Below are 20,549 nucleotides of genomic sequence, written 5' to 3'. Positions count from 1 at the left end.
CTTTCCTTAACCATATGAGTAAGAGATAACATTGGATCTCTTTCTTACCCCACACATCAAAACAGGTTCTGAAAACAAAGTTGTTTTTTTTTTTAATTTAAATTACATAAATATACAGAAACATGAAGTCTCGCCATCCTTGCTTCTAAGGAACATTCTGGCTATACTTTTTCCAAAACAGATTTGCTTGTTCTTTTGGCAGTCCATGGTATATTCAATATTCTTCACCAATAGCACAACTAAAAGGTATCAATTCTTCTTCAGTCTTACTTATTCATTGTCCACCTTTCAAATGCATTTGAGGTAATGGAAAACATCAAGACTCGGGTCAGGTGCACCTAGGTTCTCAAAGTGAAATCTTTGCCTTCTAACATCCGAAAGAGGTCTTTTACAGCAGATTTGCCCAATGCAATGTGTCTTTTGATTCCCTGGCTGCGCTTACACGGATGTTGATTGTGGATCGAAGTAAAATGAAATCCTTGATGACTTCAATTTTTTCTCTGTTTATCATGATGTTGCTTATTGGTCTAGTTGTTAAGATTTTTCTTTTTTTTATGTTGAGTGTAGTCCATAATGAAGGCTTTGGTCTTCCGTCTTCATCAGTAAGTGCTTCAGGTCCTCTTCATTTTCAGAAACCAAGGTCATGTCATCTGCATAACACAGATTTTAATGAGTCTTCTTCCAATCCTGATTCCCTGTTCTTCACAAAGTCCAGCTTCTTGGATTATCTGCTCAGCATACAGATTGAATAAATATGGTGAAAGCATATAACCCTGACACACACCTTCCCTGACTTTAAACCGTGCAGCATCCTGTTGTTCTGTTCAAAAGACTGCTTCTTGGTCTATGTACAGGTTCCTCGTGAACACAATTAAGTCTTCTGGAATTGCCATTCTCTGCAATTTTATCCATAATTTGTTATGATCCACACTGTCAAATGCCTTTGCATAGTCAGTAAAACACAGGTAAACATCTTTCTGGTATTCTCTGCTTTCAGCCAGAATTCATCTGATATTAGTCCTGATATCCCTAGTTCCATGTCCTCTTCTGAATCTGTGCTGACTCTGGCGGTTCCCTGTTGATGTACTTCTGCAACTGCTTTTGAATGATATTCAGCAAAATTTTATTTGTAGGTGATATTAACAGTTGGCCCCTGGCTTTGTTCTGACTGACAATATTGAATTTTTCCATCATCACTTTCCACAGATACAGTTAATCTGATTCCTATGTGTTCCATTTGGTGAAGTCTAAGTGTATAGTGGCAGTTTATGTTGTTGAAGAAAGGTATTTGCAATAAAGATGTCATTTGTCTTGCAAAATTCTATCATGTGATCTCCAGCATCATTTCTATCACCAAGGTCATATTTTCCAACTACTGATCCTGCTTATTTATTTCTATTTTTTTAATCACCATTAATTATCAATGCAGCATGATTGCTTGTTCAATTTCTTCATCTTTGGTTTTAGTGGTTAGCAATAATAAAATATTTTTGTTTTAACTAACACATTTTTGAGTGGTTTGTATGTAGTCGTTGGAGTAACTCACTTTTTCAGTTTCTGGGAATATTACCAAGAAGATTTTCCGAAAAATTATCTTATGACATTTTAGAAAATCGGTTATTCCTAGAGGGTCCTTGTTTAAAACAATGCAATAAAAAGCTTAGAAATGTTAAAATACCGTGATTTTGTTGAATATGGTTAATATAATATTTTACTAAAATGGTATTATCTTGTGTGCTTTAAATTCATTTTCATCAAGAGCTTGAATACTCACATTGTGGTTATTCAATTTATGAGTAGTGATTCTGACATGAATTTCATTCAATGTTTTAAATTTAAATAAACCTTTAAACATCCCTCCCATCTCTTTAAATCAAAGATAAATACATAAACAATACAACTTTCTTGTGAGTGTTTTGCCTAGATGATATTAGGAATCACTGACAGCTATTTTTTTCAACATTCTTTTTAAATTTTGCTATAAAGTGACTCTCTCCATCAGGAGTCATGCACTCAATAACTATAGATTGATTGTTGCACTAGGAAAAAAATACTGGATGGTAAACAAATATATCATCAGTACTGTATACTATATATCAGAGTTCAGCATGTCACCATGTGGGTTAAAAAAACCTAACACCAATCTTTTACAGGTAAAGAAATATCCATAAACAGGGACAAAGCCATTTCCTTCCTAGGATGTCCTGTACAATTGTACTTGTTTTGTTCTTATACAATCACTGAGGTCATCTGGCTGGCTGTGGGGACCAATGACTACTTTGAGGCTATTTCCAATTCACCACTGTACATGGTTCTCATGTCTCAGAAAGTCTCTGGGGAGGTGGTATCTAGGTGATATATGTGAGGAAGAGGGTGTTCTTTGACTCATATGTGTTTAGCTCTTGAGATTACATCCTGCAACAAAAATGTGATTAAACACTACTGCCATAATCAACCCCTTTTCTTATCACTTGCTTGATCTGATGTCTCTATAAATGAACTGCTGTTGTATACTGTGGCTACTATCAATGAGATTATCACCATGGCAGCTATCCTCACCTCCTTCCTGCTTGCTTGTTCTCATAACCATCCTGAGATCTTACTCTGCAGAGGGACAGCGCAAAGCCTTTTCCGACTGTGCCTCCCACTTCACAGCCATTGTTATTATGAGGTGCCCATGAGTTGGTTCTGACTCATAGAGACCCTACGTACAATAGAAGGAAACAATGCCTTGTCCTGCACCATCCTTACAATCTTTATTATGCTTGAGCCCACTGTTGTAGCCACTGTGTCAATCCATTTTGGTAAGGGTTTTCCTTTTTTTTGCTGATACTCTGCTTCACCAAGTTTGATGTTCTTCTCCAGGGACTGATCCCTGATTATGACATATCCAAAGTATTTGAGGCAAAGTCTTGCCATTCTCACATCTAATGAGCACTCTGGCTATACTTCTTCCAACACAGATTTGTTCGTTCTTCTGGCAGTCATGGTATATTCAGTATTCTTCATCAGCACCATAATTCAATGGCGTTAATTCTTCTTTGGTCTTCCTTATTCATTGTTCAGCTTTCTTATGCATACGAGGTGATTGAAAACACCATAGCTTGGGCCAGGTGCACCTTAGTCCTCAAAGTGACATCTTTGTTTTTTGACACTTTAAAGAGATCTTTTGCAGCAGATTTGCCCAATCCAATGTGTCTTTTGATTTTTTGGCTACTGGTTCCATGGATGATGATTGTGGATGCAAGTAAAATGATATCTTTGACAACTTCAGTAATTTCTCCATTTATCGCTATGTTGCTTATTGGTCCAGTTGTAAATATTTTTGCTTTCTTAAAAACAAAAATGAGATAATATGAGCTGGCTTAAAATTTGATAGTGAAGAATGAAAAAGCATATATATGTATATATATATATTTTATATATATGATGTGGGGCACCTTCTGTAAGCTAAATGAACATTCATACCATGTGTCTTTATTATAAGACACATGGAGTATAGTAGGTTTGCATTAACACATGAGTTTCTCTTACAAATCTACAAAGACAGTTAAGAAAATACGTTGTCTTTACCTTCAAAGGATGCATAATATAGTGGCGATGATGGGTTAATGAAGAAAGTGAATATTCTATGAGGCAGACTATAATGAGTATCATAGAAAGATTTGGGCAAGGAATAGTTCGAATCCATTTAGGGACATTGTCAATGTGTCTTCATAAAGTATTATTTGATCTTGTCCTTGGAGTATGAGCAGGATTTTAGGAAATGTATTTTAGTGAAGAAGGGGTTATATTCAGGAGAGACTAGAAAGAACAAATTAAAGTAAATGACAATGCGATGTTGAGTCAACTATCCCACCAATTTTTTGTTGAGAGAATACTGAATAATGTGTGTGTGTGTGTGTTGCTCTCTCTCTTTTTTTTTTATGTGTGTGTAAGTGGTACCTTATATACAGGCTACTTTGACATGAATGCAAAATTGAATAAATTTGGCCTAGATCTTGAACATGTTTTCAAAATAGTTTCAGTGTGTCAGAGTAATAAACTATACTTTGCTGCAGCAGAGGCTTAGAGACGAATCTCAAAAAACTAGTGTATGCAAAAAATAGGAATAATGAGTGTCTTTCCAATCTGTATTCCATGCTATATTTCTGCTTACTCATCCATCATAATAATTATAAATACTTTATTTTCTTTCATTCTTTATTTATTGGAACAAAGTCCTAGTTTTTTAATTCTTCTCAAAAGAACTCTCATCCACCATTAAAAAAAAAAAGAAAAATACTGAGTTACCATACAAGTTGAATACTAATTGTTTACATAAACTTACGACAAATAGAAAAAAATGATCATCAGGCAGCCATTAACATCTCGACATATTTAACTTGGTAAATTCAAAATGTATATCTTATCTTAATAACTCACCTTTGCTTGACTAACTCATATATCCTTCTCCTATTCTCTACTCAGTATGCCTAGGTAAGATTCCAAAAAATCAGCCACATAATGAGAGAAATAATTTGTCAAGTGTTTTGGTGAGGGAGAAAAAATTTTTTTTTTAACTGGGGAGCAATGTTATATGGGCTCAAAAATTATTTGGGATGGTCATATGATTTTTATCTTATGATTATTAATTAAAATTTCTGTCTTTGGTCTTACGTATTTGTTGATAAATCAATTAAATAATCATTGCATATTAAAAGATAAAAAATCGGAAAACATTGTTTTAGATATTAAATGGCTGATGAAAGGCTTTTTCACTTATTTGACCCTATATTTCTCCGGGTATTTACATAAGTATCCTTCACTACACATCTGGAACTTATACAATTTCTAATTTCCTTTGAAATTAGAAAATTATATTATTCTTAAATTGAATCAATGATGGCTAATTAACTCCCCTTTATTGAGAAAAAAATTTCACTTCTCTCATGCTTTGGGAAATGATCGTATTTTGTGGTGGAACTGGCACAACCCACTTACCTTTTGCCCTGATAAAACTGAGACCCATCCAGTTGCAGTAACTTGTCCAAGGTTGTAGAAGCCATTGTTGATAGAACCAGGCCAATCATTTAAAATTCGAACCACACTGGCAAACAACTTTTTTACTAAATACTGTCATAGAATCTAATATTCTTTCAAGTTGTGACATTTCAGATTCTTCATGGCAGATTATTTATCAAATTCTAGCAATCAGTTTTTTTGGTCACTGTGATTGTTAAGGTTGTCTGTCAACTTGGCTGGGCCATGATTTTCAGTGGATTGGCAGCTATGTAATGATGTGGCTTGGCTGTTAATCTAATGATGTAATTCAGCAGTTATGTAACGATGTAGTCCTTCATGATGTGATCAGCCAATCAGTTGTAAGGGGAGCTTCGATCCTTTGCATAGAATATGTATATATATATACATGGATGTTCTGACAATTCTCACTTGCTTACTCTACATCTGGCTTGTCATTATCTGACCTCCAGTTCTTGGGACTAGTGCCAGCAGCCAGATGTATTGCCTGCTGATCTTGGGATTCATTGGCTTCTGCAGCCTGTGAGCCAGTAACCTGACTTCTTACCTGCTGGTCTTGAATTGGTCAGCCTCCACAGCTATGCGAGTCAGGAGAAGCCTCCAGCCTGACGCCTGACCCATGGATTAGGACTTGCCAACCTCTACAACTGCTTTAGCCATTTCCTTGAGATAAATTTCTCTCTATGTATATGCTTTATTAGTTTTGCTTCTCTAGGGAACCTAGCCTAAGATGGTCACATATCCCTAAATTATTCTTGAAAAAGTATATACCCTAGGAATTTAATCTGACATATAATATATTTCCTCGTAAGTTTAAGTAACAGCACAATGTGTAATCTCCATTGCATATTATAATTAATTTAAATTACATGAACAAGATCATTTTAAGCAATCAGACATACATCTTTCCTTGTCCTCCTGAACTTATATTTCAATCTCCACTTTCCTCATAGACATTATAATTTTATGAATAACACTCATACTTTTAATTTCTTGTGATTGTAATGCTTTTAATGTAATTGAATGCTTTTTTCTTTTGAATTGAGTTAACCTTGTACCAATAAGTATAGTATTAACTAAGAAATATAATTGTATTGCAAATTTCAATAAAATGTGATTAATCAGAAATAAAAAAATGTTATTGGGAATATTTTTTTAATGAAAATAATAAGTTTGGACTTTTTATTTTTATCAGTTATTATACCCATAGAAAAACAACACAATGCTAGAAGATAATAGGCTAAGCATCTTTACATTTTAATAAATGAAAGTGCTGAGGAAGACTGGTCATGCTGAAAGCAAATGGAGATAGAAGCTGTTGGAAATTGTGTTGTAGTAGCAATGCCACTAAACTCTTTCAACTTCATGTAAGGTATGTGCCAATCTCTTATGCTGATCTTTCATCAAAAAGTTACTTTTAGTAATGCATTAAACACAATTAGATTGCTTTTGAATTATTTTGAAGACAAGCTTTCTTTCCAAAAGGATTTGCTACACAGTGTAAGTAGATTGCAAACATCGCCTATATTCTCTAGTCCTTCCTGTATCCATGCCCTTTGCAGCTATTCACAAGTGGTAAAATCAATTTCTCCATTCCTTAAATGTGGTCTACTCTTGCAATTTTCTTTGGCTAACAGATGGTGGCCAAAGTGACGTTGTGCCAGCTTGTAGCCTTTGAGAGGCCTTGAGGCTTTTGCACAATCTCTTGGAATCCTTCAAAGCTGTCATGTGAACCAACACAGACTAGCCAATTGGATAACGGGAGACATAACCTAGTCACTCAACACCCTCCCAATCACACCAGCTGACATCTAGCCCACAGCCAGACTTGAGAATGAGACACTGTTAAATCAGCTGATCTCATACACCTAAGCAGGATGAGCCAAGGTCAGCCAAGCCTGGACCAGATCAGCAGAGCTTCCCACCTGATCCATGCAATAGTGGGCAACAAAAAAACTGTTGTTATTTTTAACCAATATGTTTCTGAGTGATTTGTTTAAGTAGTCATTACAGCCACTCATTTTCTCAGTTTCGGGGAAGATTACCAAAAAGAGTTCCCCAAAACTTATATCACAAGAATATCTACTATTCTTTCACTGAAACCAGAAACCAAGTTAAACACATTGCCATTGAGATGAACCTGACTTATAGTGACCCTACAGGACAGAGTACAACTACCCCATAGGGTTTCCAAGGAGCAGCTGGTGGATTCAAACTGCTAATTTTTGGTTAGCAGCTGTAGCTCTTAACCATTGTGCCACCAGGGCTCCACGTAGACATCACACAACCAACAAAGGAGCAGCCCTCGGAGAGGTACTTGAGGCAGTCTCACTTAATGGCCTCTGGCATTGACAATTCTTCCTAGGCTGTATGCCATCCCAGGGCCACTCTGTACCTCTGCTCTTCCTCACTTAGTCATCTGGATGTACAAACCAAAAAACAACCTGTGGCCTCTTCCTACCAGTGATTATACGTGGGGCCCTGGGCAAGTTACACCTGCCTGTAACTCAGTCACCTCATATGTAAAGAAGCCATGATAATGGTGCCCTTATCACTTAGTTTTATAAAGCTGAAGTGAGTTAATACTTGTATTTGGAACACCACCTGGTATGCAGGAAGGGCTCAATAAGTCTGAACAATTACTATTATTCTAAGTAAAAGACAGTTATTATCCCGACCCATTTCTGGCATTTGATGGAACTCTAATATGAATTTAGACCCTATCCCCTCCAGGAAAGAGCTTTTGAGTGTAAGATAGGAACCGTTTATAAAACCTGGTCATATATTTCACTACAGGCTCACAGAGGCGATGCTTGGACACCATACATTCTCTGTAATTCACAATGCACTCTGGAGGAAACCTTGATGGATTATAATCTTATTAATTCCAAACTGGGATAGTTCCCCCCCCCCATTTATATTTCATCAAAACCAAACACCAGTTGCTATTGAGCAGATTTTGCCAAACCTTTCTTTAGAGCTACCTCTGGATGGATTTAAACTTCCAGCTATTCAGTCAGCAGCCAAACATTTAACCATTTGCACCACTACCCAGGGACTTATATCCCATGTTGTTGTTAGGTGCCGTCAAGTCGGTTCCAACTCATAGCGACCCTATGCACAACAGAACGAAACACTGCCTGGTCCTGCACCATCCTTACAGTCATTGTTATGCTTGAGCTCATTGCTGCAGTCACTGGGTCAATCCACCTCATTGAGGGTCTTCCTCTTTTCCTCTGACCCTGTACTTTGCAAAGCATGATGTCCTTCTCCAGGGACTGATCCCTCCTGACATGTCCAAAGTATATCCCATAAAAAAAATATCCCATAGAGGTCAATAATTGCTTGAACCCCAAGATACGGTAGTTTCCTTGTTGATATCCCACAGAGATCAATGTTTGGTTCAATAAGCTTAAGAAAGATGGGCCCCATGAGAGCTCAAAGAAAAAACATAAAGGCTATAACATTTTCTATCATAGCATCTTCAGAAAAAGGGAAACTATGTCAGTCCTACAGGTTGGTTGGTCAGGCTGCGCCTGTTTGAATATGTACATGAGCGATATTTTTGGGATCTGGAAGATTATTTTTATTTTTCTCATAGAGGTAATTCACTATAGTGTATGCATCTGCTAAGGGCCAGGAAGGGAGAGAAGAAATGAAATAGTTATTGTCCTCTGCCTTTGCTTTGTGTCCTACACCTTGAAGCCAGCTGCTATACATAAAAAAGTCACCCTTTTTCTCCCCTCACACCATAATATTTACGCTTTGCATTAATTCAGTTAAATTTATACATTTTGCTTAAAAAAAATGGGGATAAAATTATGTTTCAAGGATGTGGTGAGGATTAAAAGTGCAATTCAACTTGTGTATACATACGTAATACTCTACCTGTGCATTCTATTTTTCAAGTTGATATTTTGTCAGTCGTTTTTCACATCATTGAAAATTCTTCAAAATTATTCCTTTGTTAGGTGCATCGTATATACATGCCATAATTTCACCATTTCCTTCTTAACACTTAAGTGAATTCTAAGTTTTAATATCATAAATAATGTCACAATGGAGCAAGTAGGCATTTTTGCCCATAATTCCCAAACCATATCTTTGATCACTTCTTCCAGTTGATTCAAAGCAGGGAATTTCACTGTTAAATAGGTCTTGTCGGGGATATAGTTATAAAAAAAAAAAAATGGTTATAGGAAGGCAGTATTTAAGAATATCCAATTCCATAAACCATGACCAAGATTAAATAGTGTAATTACCAAAATAATTACAAAAATTTTATAGAAAAGATATATTCTCTATTTAAACAATATCTATAAAAAATGAACACTTCTGAGTTAGTGATCTTAAAAAGCATACCTCCCATCACTTCAATGGAAAACCCAGAGAAGGGTGCTATACATTTTAAAGGTTATTTTCTAGGAGCCCAATATTTGAATATTGATTGTAAAGTTTGTCAGGAAAAAGGGATTTGAATTTCGTGGAACAATAAGGCTAATTAAGTAATACTTTAATCCCTTTCTAATGATTAAGTTATAATCTCTGAATTGTAGAATGAGTGTTTAAAGAGTCATATAGGTTTTAGTAGATGTTAATGTTTCCGTGTGATCTGTAAACTTGTGAGCCTTATGCAGCTATTTTTTTACAATGTCTGAACTCTTCTTAGACTTCACAAAAGTAATGTCCCATTCCTTTGCTGCCAAAATTACTCTCTTACTTCTTCTCGTGTCTCCTCTTAGCAGAGAGCCAGACCTAAAATTTGGATCACATAATGGAGAGTAACTTTTAGTTTATTTATGTATTTTCTCCAACCCCAAATAAAGTTGGAACATGAACCAGAAAAACTGCACCATGGTGACAGAGTTCGTTCTCCTTGGATTATCAGACATCCCGGAGCTGAGAGTCTTCATCTTTCTACTGTTCCTTCTAATTTATGGAGTCACGGCATTGGGTAACCTGGGCTTGATAGCAGTGATTCAGGTCAGCTCTCAGCTTCACACCCCCATGTACTTTTTCCTCAGCCACTTGTCCTTTGTGGATTTCTGCTACTCTACCGCTATTGTGCCTAAGATGCTGGACAATATCTTAAACAAGGACAAAGCCATTTCTTTTGTGGGGTGTACTATACAGTTCTGCTTGTTTTGCACATGTGTGGTCACAGAGGTCACACTGTTGGCCGTAATGGCCTATGACCGGTTTTTGGCCATCTGCAACCCACTGCTGTACATGGTCATCATGTCCCAGAAGCTCCGTGTAGAGCTGGTGTCTGGCTGCTACCTTTGTGGAACAGTGTGTTCTCTGATGCACTTGTGTTTAGCTCTTGAAATTCCATCCTATCGATCAAATGTGATTAACCACTACTTCTGTGATCTACCCCCCTCTTATCTCTTTCCTGCTCTGATGTCTCTATGAATGAACTGCTGCTGTTTATTGTAGCCACTGTCAGTGAGATCGGCATCATTGTGATAATCCTCACCTCCTACTTCTTTATTTTCATCACCATTCTGAGGATGCACTCTGCAGAGGGACGGCACAAAACCTTTTCTACCTGTGCCTCCCACCTCACAGCCATCATTGTCTTCCATGGAACAATCCTTTTCATTTATTGCAGGCCTAGTTCAGGCAAGAGTTTGGACAAAGAAAAGGTAGCCACAGTGTTCTACACTGTAGTGATTCCCGTGCTGAACCCCCTGATTTATAGCCTGAGGAACAAAGATGTGAAAGAAGCTATCAGGAAAATGGCGGGCCCCAAAATATTTTTCTGGAGAACACTTTCTTAACAGGACTGCGAGTTTCAAAGTGGAAGGTGGTGGAGAGGTGATTAGGTGGGCTTCGGTGTTGGACTGGAGAAAACAGTAAGGAACTAGATAGTTAGAAATGATAACTTTTCATTCAGTTATCTCTGTGCCTTTCTAATTAACAAGAGATGAGTATATTTAAATATTTTTAATACATTTATTTGCTTTTCTCCAATCTGTAATTGTTTTAAGTAGATATGACAATGGCACTGTTAAGGCACAGGCATTTAATTTACTGTAAAACTTCAAAAATCTAATGGAGAATTCATGACAGCCTTTTTCAGTATCTGTAATGGAAAATATGAGTCTTTTCAAAACTGAATTCCTTTTTTTTTTTTTACAATGAAAGACACACCTTTGTCAGTTTATGCATAAAATGAGAATTCCATATGTGAATACATTTTTAAATCTCATTTTAAAATTGTTGTCATATATTTGTTTATTTCTTGTTTCCTTTATTCATTTTGCTGCTGTTGTTGTCATTGCAGTGCCTGGTGTGTTGAAACTCCAAATACTTTCTCATTTGAAAAATTGAGACACTATTAATAATTATTTCACAGGGTTCTAAGGAAAATTAAACTACATACAATAAGTAAAGAGTTTGTCGTACTATGGTGACTTGCATGTTGCTGTGATACTGGAAGCTATGCTACTAGTATTTAAAATACCAGCAGAGTCAGCCATGGTAGACAGGTTTTAATGGAGTTTCCAGACTAAGGCAAGCTAGAAGGTCCTGGCAGTCAAAAAAAAAAAAAAAAATTAGCCAGTAATAGCCTTATGGATTATAACAGAACACTGTCTGACTCATTTGTTTTGGGCACATCATCAGGTAGGGTCAAATGCTATACAGACTACTGAACAGTGTAGGTGTGAAATAACAAAAATACGATCTAAGGAATTGTTAGTTGTAAAAGAGAATGTAATCAAGAATGTGGTGTCAATGTGTGATGTTAAGGGGATGTAAAATCTGGATGACTTGGTGAAAACTATATGATAAATCACAAGTGAAAATGAGATCCTGCTGTGAACAGTAGACCATTTCTCTGTATATCAGTACTCTGAGAGGTTGGCAATAACTTTAGAAATCCTAAAAATTCTGTTTCTAGCCAGATGTAGCTACTTCTGGAGACACTGAGAAAGTAAATGTCTGACTTTATTGTCCTATTGTCAACATATATGAAGAGATGCTCTGCACCTAACGCCCCTGGCAGGAATGTAACTAAGTAGTGAGGGACCTGAAGACAGCATTTCTCTACTTCCCAAGTGTGGTTAGTGTCACAGGTGGGATGTTTTTCCTTACAGAGACTAAGGAGATGGTTGACCCTTAAAAAATTTCTGTTGAGCAAATATAAAGATAACTGCTAATATGATTTTATAGCATACAACAATTTTCAAAAAGTATGGGAACGATCACAGAGTACAAGGAGATGACTTCTAAATTTCTAGTTAAGTTCAATGTAAAATGTTTCTAAAGCTGCTGCTGTTTACCTTCAGGTTTTCTAAGAAGCCAAAATTACATCAGAAAACAGTAAAAAAAAAAAAAAAGTTTTCTAAGAAGCCAAAATTACATCAGAAAATAGTAGCTGGTTTTAATTGCTTGTTTTGAGGCCCCTGGAGAATAAGGCAACAGATCTTCTCTAGGGTCCTGGTGTCAAAGGGAATGGAAGTAGATGGAAGAATCTTAGTATCTCCCCTAAACAAGCTCTCCAGAGACAGAAGGGGGGCTGCCTTTTCTAACAGGAGAGTAGTTTGCACATTCTCAGAAAACAAGGATATTCTTTTTCATGCAAGGAATCTAGAAAATGTCTTATTTTCAGGCAGTTTTTAAAGGCAAAAATTTTTGTGGAAATTTCTGGTCACTGCAGATGTTTCGTATCTGGATTTTCAGGGAACAGGATGTTCGTTTTTCCTATAAAACTTTGTACAGACAGCCTGGCTTAGATGAGTACCTCAGCAGCAGTTTCCTGAATAACAATTTCCAGGGAGTCAGAGAACAGACAGTCCTGAGAGTTTTCAGGAATGTCTGTCTACCTGCTTCTGTGAATTTTTGGAAGAGTTGTAAAGGGAAGAATAAGCATTTATTTACATAAAATTGAATTGAAAGGAATAAAATGAACCTTCTGGAAAAAAAATACATAGTTGTTGTTGTTAGGTGCCATCGAGTCAGTTCCAACTCATAGTGACCCTATGTACACAGAATGAAACACTGCCCCTTCCTTCACCGTGCTCACAGTTGTTGTTATGCTTAAACCCATTGTTATAGACACTGTGCTAATCCATCTGATTGACTGTCTTCCTTTTTTTCCCTGACCCTATATTCTACCAAGCATGATGTCCTTCTCCAGGGACTGATCCCTCCTGATAACATGTCCTAAGTATGTAAGATGCAGTCTCGCCATCCTTGCTTCTAAGGAGCATTCTGGTTGTACTTCTTCCAAAACAGATTTGTTCGTTTTTTGGCAGTCCATGGTATATTCAACATTCTTCGCCAATACCACAATTCAGAGGGATCAACTTTTCTTTGGTCTTCCTTATTCATTGTCCAGCTTTCCCATGCATAAGATGTGATTGAAAATACTACAGCTTGAGTCAGGCGCACCTTAGTCTTCATGGTGACATCTTTGATTTTCAACACTTTAAAGAGATATCTCACAGCAGATTTGCCCAATGCAATACATCTTTTGAATTCTCGACTGCTGCTTCTGTGGGTGTTGATTGTGGATCCAAGCAAAATGAAATCTTTAACAACTTCAATCTTTTCTCCGTTTATCATGATGTGGCTAATTGGTCCAGTTGTGAGGATTTTTGTTTTATTTATGTTGAGGTGTAATCCATACTGAAGACTGTAGTCTTTGGTCTTCATCAGTAAGTGCTTCAAATCCTCCTCACTTCCAGCAACCAAGGTGTGTAATTTGTGTAACACAGGTTGTTAATAAGTCTTCCTCCAATCCTGATGCCCCATCCTTCTTCATACAGTTCCTACACAGAAACAAGTCTAAATAAGATTTAAGAACATGGAAAAAATACTGGCTCATGTGCTAATGAGGGCAAAAAGAAAACAAACAAACAAAAGAAGAAATTAAAAGGAAGAAGGTTTTCAATACCGCATTTCCTGGATTCAAAGATAATATGCATTATTTAATCCATATAACAACAATATTTGAGAGAAAAGGAATCATGATATTAAATATGCACATTAGTTGCAAGTCGAATTCAGGCAGCAGAAACATTAAAATCTACCACCATCAAGGAAATAGATGTAATTTATTTAATTAAGTACTAAGTGCAGTTTCGCTATCCCCGAACCTCCCACCCCACACCCACGGTGAACATCTGACAACATCTGGAGACATTTTTGATTGTAAAGACTGAGAGGGGAAGATTCTACTGGAATCTAGTGGAAAGAGGCCAGGGATGCTGCTAAACATTATGCAATGCACAAGGCAGCTCTGCATAGAAATTATCTAGCACAAAAAATATTAATAGTGTCAAGGTTGAGAAACTCTGAAATAGGATGTTAAGGAAACATTTACAGCAGTGAGAATTGTCTGAGAAAGATTGACTTTTCGGTTTGTTCTTAAATCTTTGAATATCTGAAAAAATAGGGCTATTGAGAGTTCTAAGTGTTACATGGGACCTGAGGCTTTTAGTGTTCGAACATCTGGAACCTATGTCTTGGGTGGTAGAACCAGAGATGAGTTTACCAGAATTCATAGTCTGAGTAAGAGGTCCTCTTTACAAGAGACTCACTGAAGGCATTCATAACACATGGGATTTAAAATAGTACTAAAACAAGGAAGGGTCTCCGGGAACTGTGATGAGTTTGTAATCCTAAAATTATGAGCTTTTCTGGGCATAGGGTTGCCAAGTTTAGAAAATACAGGACACCCCATTAAATTTGAACTTCAGGTAAATAAATATCTTTTTTTTAAGTAGGAATTTCCCATCCAATATTTGATACATGCTTTAAAACAAAAAATCTAAGATTCAGATTTAACTGGGTATCCTTTAGTTTATCTGGGAAATACACCTGACACCAATTTGTGAAATCCCACCATTCTCTTTATATTAAGAACTTCTTCCTCAAATATATCTTCACTTTAAGATTCTCACCCATCTTCTCAACAGGAAATACAGGGATAGAATCAGTATTCTAGGTGCCTTGAAGGGAAAGAAGAGACAAGGGCTTAGAAAAGTGAAGCAATATCATCAAAGTTAAAGAGTTTTTCCAAAAGTTATTTTTGAATGGGGACATGTTCCTAAATTCCATTTCTATGTGTTTCATCTTGAGGCGCATCTTCAGAACATCTCTGTGGTCCTCAATACTTTTACTAAACTAGTTTCCATAGTTTTACAATCTAAAATTTGTCTTATAAGCACTCAAAAAGTTAGTAGAATGAAGTGTTTGAAATTGTGAGCCATAACATTTAACTACTATGCCACCAGGGTTGTGATCCTTAGAAGGGAAAAATCTGTAGTGTGAGTCAGAGCCTGGTATACAGCGATGCGTACATGGCACGGAGTCAGAGGAGGTGGGTTCTAGTTATAGATAAAAAAAAAAATGATAGATGATCTAAAATCTATATGTCACTGGGCAAGTCATGGCTTCCTTAGGCTTCTATTTGCTCAACTGTAGAACAAGGCAGGTTGATAGGTAGTCTTTACAGAAAATGATAAATCAGAATTGACTTTGATGTCTGACTTCCTTAAACAGAGTGATGATGAAACTGCTAAACTTACATTTAAAATATAGATATAGAAGATGAGCATAATGACTATTCTTTCTTTATATTGCAATATATGCACATGTCAATATTACATAAAAATTGATTTTAATTACAGAAGTTCTTTCAGATGCTTTCACTTTTCATTAGTTTCAGTAGGTCAGATATGAATACTTCTTCTCATTTTCTTAGACTATTCTTTCCAGAATTAATAGATTCAGTGAGATTGAAATGTCTTAAATGAAGATTAGGATGCATGGTGCTGTCCAAATTGCTTGAGTTAATAATAATGACACTTGCAGTCTTTAAAATTACATTTCAGAACATGAACAGAATTAATTTTTACAGTTTTTGAGAAAGGAAAACTAATTAGTAATTCTGTTTTTGAAACTTTAGATATTCTTGTATGTTTTAGATACTTAACACCCGTCAGAATTATGACAGAGATCTATTTTGTCTCACCTAAATGCTCTACCTGGGTGATAGTTAACCATGCTTCATGTATCCATCACTCTTCTTAATCACTTATTTACAAGATTGATTTTCAGATTCCACCAACAGGAAACATGTTCCTGGCAGAGAGAAATATAAATGCTTGGGCTACGTTTACTCTCTTGGGCTTCTCAGATTACCCAGAACTTCAGATCACCATCTTCTTGATATTTCTGTTCATCTAGAGCTTCAGTGTTGTTGGGAATCTTGGTATGATTGAAATCATCAAAATTAACCCCAAACTGCACACCCGCATGTACTTTTTCCTCAGTTGCCTTTCATTAGTGGATGCTATTCCTCCATCATTGCTCCTAAGATATGGGTGAATCTAATATTAGAGGACAGAATCATTTCATTTTCAGGGTATACGGTGCAATTTTTTTTTTTTAAATAACTTCGCAGTAACCGAATAAATTTTATTCACTGTGATGACCTATTACTATTTTGTGGCCTTTTATAACACTCTGCTGTACACAGTTGCCACATCCCAGAGATCCTGTGCCATGTTGGTGGCCAAATCATATGCATGCACACTAGAGAGTTTTTTGAGATTCACATGCCCTGTTTTCAATTTTTTTTTTTTTTGTGGTTTCAACACAATCCGACATTTCTTCTGTGAGCTATCCTCCCTGATTTCTCTTTTTTTGCTTTGATATTCATCTCCACCAGTTGCTGCTTTTCTTCTTTGTCACCTTTAATGAGGTGAGCACACAACTCATCATTATCATCTCTTTTGTGTTCATCTTTGTCACCATCCTGAGGATGTGTTCAGCTAATGGGTAACGTGCCTCACACCTGATCTCCACTACTATCTTCCATGGCATCATGTCCTTCCTCTAGTGTGTGCCCAACTCCAAAAACTCAGGTCACAGAGTCAAAAGGTCCTTTTTGCTTTACACAGTAGAGATGCCCATGTTGCATCCTCTGATTTACAGTCTGAGTAATAAGGATGTCAAAGACACAGTCAGGAAAATCATGAACACAATTTTTGTTTTTTCGTATTGAATCCATCCATTGCTAAACATGTAGCTGAGTTATTACAGAATACATTTCTCTGATTTGCAAAAGAATCATGGGTCAAAGTTTCATAATTAAGTATCATTTTAGATCTTAAAAAAATAGAGAACATTTTACAATAGAAATACTATGAGTTTTTGGCCGGAGAGACTGTACCTGGATCTGCTTTTATAAGCCAGGTGCTGGGTCAAGCAAAAGAAATTGGAAACACCACATCTGCCACATTGCATATTTGAAATGAGTAAGTGTTTGTTCTTTCATCCTTTCTTTTCTGGAATCTAGAAGATTATTTAAAAAAAAACTACAAAAAAAGTTGCCATTGAGTTGATTCCAACTCATAGCAACCCTGTAGGACAGAGGAAAGATTATAGCTGTTAAATTAACAACCAAATTACTATTGTAAAGTTAGTAAAATAAATCACAGTTAAAAAAAAAAAAAGTATCTTCCTCATCCTCAGGGACCTTAAAATCCAGTGGCGGTAGTGTGGCAAGCAAAAAAGTAGCCACTTTACAATGTTCAGTATAGCAAACTTCATAACTGGGTGAGTGACACGAGAGTTCAAATTCATTAGAGGATAATAAAGGAATTGCTTCATAATTGACAAGCTCTTTTAACTTGGTCTTTAAGAATACATGAGATTTTAAGACAGGCACAAGAGCAAGATTAAGTTGTATACCTGTAAAAAGTTGAGTTGTCAAAAGTGTGATAGATATATTTACAACAATGGCAAAAAAAAAAAAGAGTAGCTGCTAAGCTTGGTTATGTACAACTAAAAAGCTCCTGGAATTTGGCTTCTTGGTTTGGAGGTTTAGGATTATGGTTTCATGATGTATTCCAGTTAATTAGCCTAATAATGGATTTAGTGCTTCTGTTCTACCTCCTTCTTTGGTGCATAGTGCCTGGGGTTTTAAAAGCTTGAAGCTGGTCATCCAAAGCATAACAACTGGTCTTTATTTTCCTGGAGCAACAGAGAAAAAAGGAGAGTCATGACTAGGAGGAGAATGTGGAATGTGTGACTAATTGCCTCCTTGAACAACGGCCTCCTTTGCCCTGAGACCAGAACAACTGGACAGTGTCTTGATACCATTACTGAACATTTTGACCAAAAACTCCATAGACGATTTCTGATCAAAAGGGAAAAATGCAGAACAAATTCCAAATTCTCATGGACACCAGACTTCCTGGAGCAATGAATGTTGAATGAGGCCCTGAAACTCTTGCCCTGAGATAATCTTTACATCTTAAACCAAAAACGTTCCGTGAAGTCTTCTTAAAACCAAACAGTGGTTTAGCTTGCGTAGTAAAAAATATCTGCCTTGAGGATTATGTTCTTTTAACTTTTTCCTTACTATTGGTGTAACTGTATTCTAGCCACTTTTTACACCTCTGCATCTCATAGATAGGACATTGTTGTTGTTGTCGTTAGGTGCCCTCGAGTCGGTTCGGACTCATAGTGACCCTGTGTATCACAAAACAAAACATAGCCCGTCCTATGCCATCCTCACAATCATTGTTATGCTTGAGCCCATTGTTGCAGCCTCAGTATCAATCCGTCTCGTTGAGGGTCTTCATCTTTTTCAACGATCCTCTAATTTACCAAGCCTGATGTCCTTCTCCAGGGACATCATCCCTCCTGATTACATGCCCAAAGTAAGTGAGATATAGTCTTGCCATCCTTGCTTAAGGAGAATTTTGATGGTACTTCTTCCAAGACAGATTTGTTCCTTCTTTTGGCAGTCCAGTGTATAGCCAATATTCTTCAAAAACACCACAATTCAAAGGCATCAGTTCTCCTTCCTTCCTTCCTTCTTCATCATACCACTTTCTCATGCATATGAGGTGATTGCAAACTCCATGGCTTGGGTCAGGCACACCTTAGTCTTCAAGGTGACATCTTTGTCTTTCAACACCTTAAAGAGGTCTTTTGCAGCAGATTTGCCCAATGAAATGCATGTTTTCGTTTCTTGACTGCTGCTTCCATGGATCTTGACTGTGGATCCAAGTAAAATGAAATCCTTGACAACTTCAGTCTTTTCTCCATTTATCATGATGTTGCTTATTGGTCCAGTTGTGAGGATTTTTGTTTTCTATATATTGAGGTACAATCCATACTGAAGGCTGTGGTTTTTGATCTTCATCAGTAAGTGCTTCAAGTCTTCTTCACTTTCAGCAAGCAATGTTGTGTCATCTGCGTATCACAGGTTGTTAATGAGTTTGTTTCCAATTCTGATACCCCATACTTCTTCATATAGTCCAGTGTCTCAGATTATTTGCTCAGCATACAGATTGAATAGGTATGGTGAAAGGATACAACCCTGATGCACATATTTTCTGATTTTAAATCATGCAGTATCCCCTTGTTCTGTTCAAACTTCTGCCTCTTGAACTATGTACAGTTTCCTCATGAACACAATTAAGTGTCCTGGAATTCCCATTCTTCACAATGTTATTCATAATTTGTTATGATTCGCACAGTCAAACGGTTTTGCATAGTCAATATCAATAAAACACAGATAAACATCTTTCTCGTATTCTCTGCTTCGAGCCAGGATCCATCTGACATCAGCAATGATATCCTTGGTTCCATGTCTTCTTCTGAATCTGGCTTGAATTTCTGGCAGTTCCCTGTCGATATATTAATATGGCTGCTTTTGAATGATCTTCAGCAAAATTTTTACTTGCGTGTGATATTAATGATATTGTTCAATAATTTCCACATTTGGTAAGATCATCTTCCTTGGAAATAGGTATAAATACAGATCTCTTCCTGTCAGTGGGCCAGATAGCTGTCTTCCAAATTTCTTGGCATAGACATGTGAGCGCTTCCAGGGCTGTATCTGTTTGTTGAAACATCTCAATTAGTACTCGGTCAATTCCTGCAGCCTTGTTTTTCACCAATGCCTTCAGTGCAGCTTGGACTTCTTCCTTCAGTACCATCCATTCCTGATCACATGCTACGTCCCGAAATGGTTAAACATTGACCAATTATTTTTGGTATAGTGACTTTGTGCATTCCTTCCATCTTCTTTTGATGCTTTCTGCTTAGTTTAATATTTTCTCCACAGAATACTTCAGTATTGCAACTTGAGGTCTGAACTTTTTTGCAGTTCTTTCAGCTTGAGAAATACCAAGTGTGTTCTTCACTTTTGGTTTTCTATCTCTTAGCACATGTCATTATAATACTTTACTTTGTCCTCTTGAGCTGCCCTTTGAAATCTTCTGTTCAATTCTTTCACTTCAGCATTTCTTCCTTTTGCTTTAGCTACTCGAATTTCAAGGGCAAGTTTCAGCGTCTCTTCTGACATCCATTTTGGTCTTTTCTTTCTTTGTTTTCTTTTTAATGACATCTTGCTGCCCTTGATGTCATTTTCGCAAGTTGTCTGGTCTTCAGTCATTAGTTTTCAATGAATCAAATCTATTCTTGAGATGGAGATGGTCTTTAAATTCAGGTGGCATATGCTCAAGGCCATACTTTGTCTCTTGTGGATTTGT

The 20,549-nt window shown here is 36.7% G+C and overlaps 1 pseudogene; it reads left to right on the top strand.

Moving 5' to 3' along the window:
- The first annotated feature begins 9,855 nt into the window (after positions 1–9,855).
- Positions 9,856–10,805, top strand: LOC126080282 (olfactory receptor 5L1-like; annotated as a pseudogene).
- Positions 10,806–20,549: the final 9,744 nt, after the last annotated feature.

The sequence above is a fragment of the Elephas maximus genome, chromosome 7, assembly GCF_024166365.1.
Source record: "Elephas maximus indicus isolate mEleMax1 chromosome 7, mEleMax1 primary haplotype, whole genome shotgun sequence".
In the NCBI taxonomy this organism is placed as follows: Eukaryota; Metazoa; Chordata; class Mammalia; order Proboscidea; family Elephantidae; genus Elephas; species Elephas maximus.
Note: the sequence above shows the minus strand (reverse complement) of the source record. Positions and strands in the feature narration are given on the sequence as shown.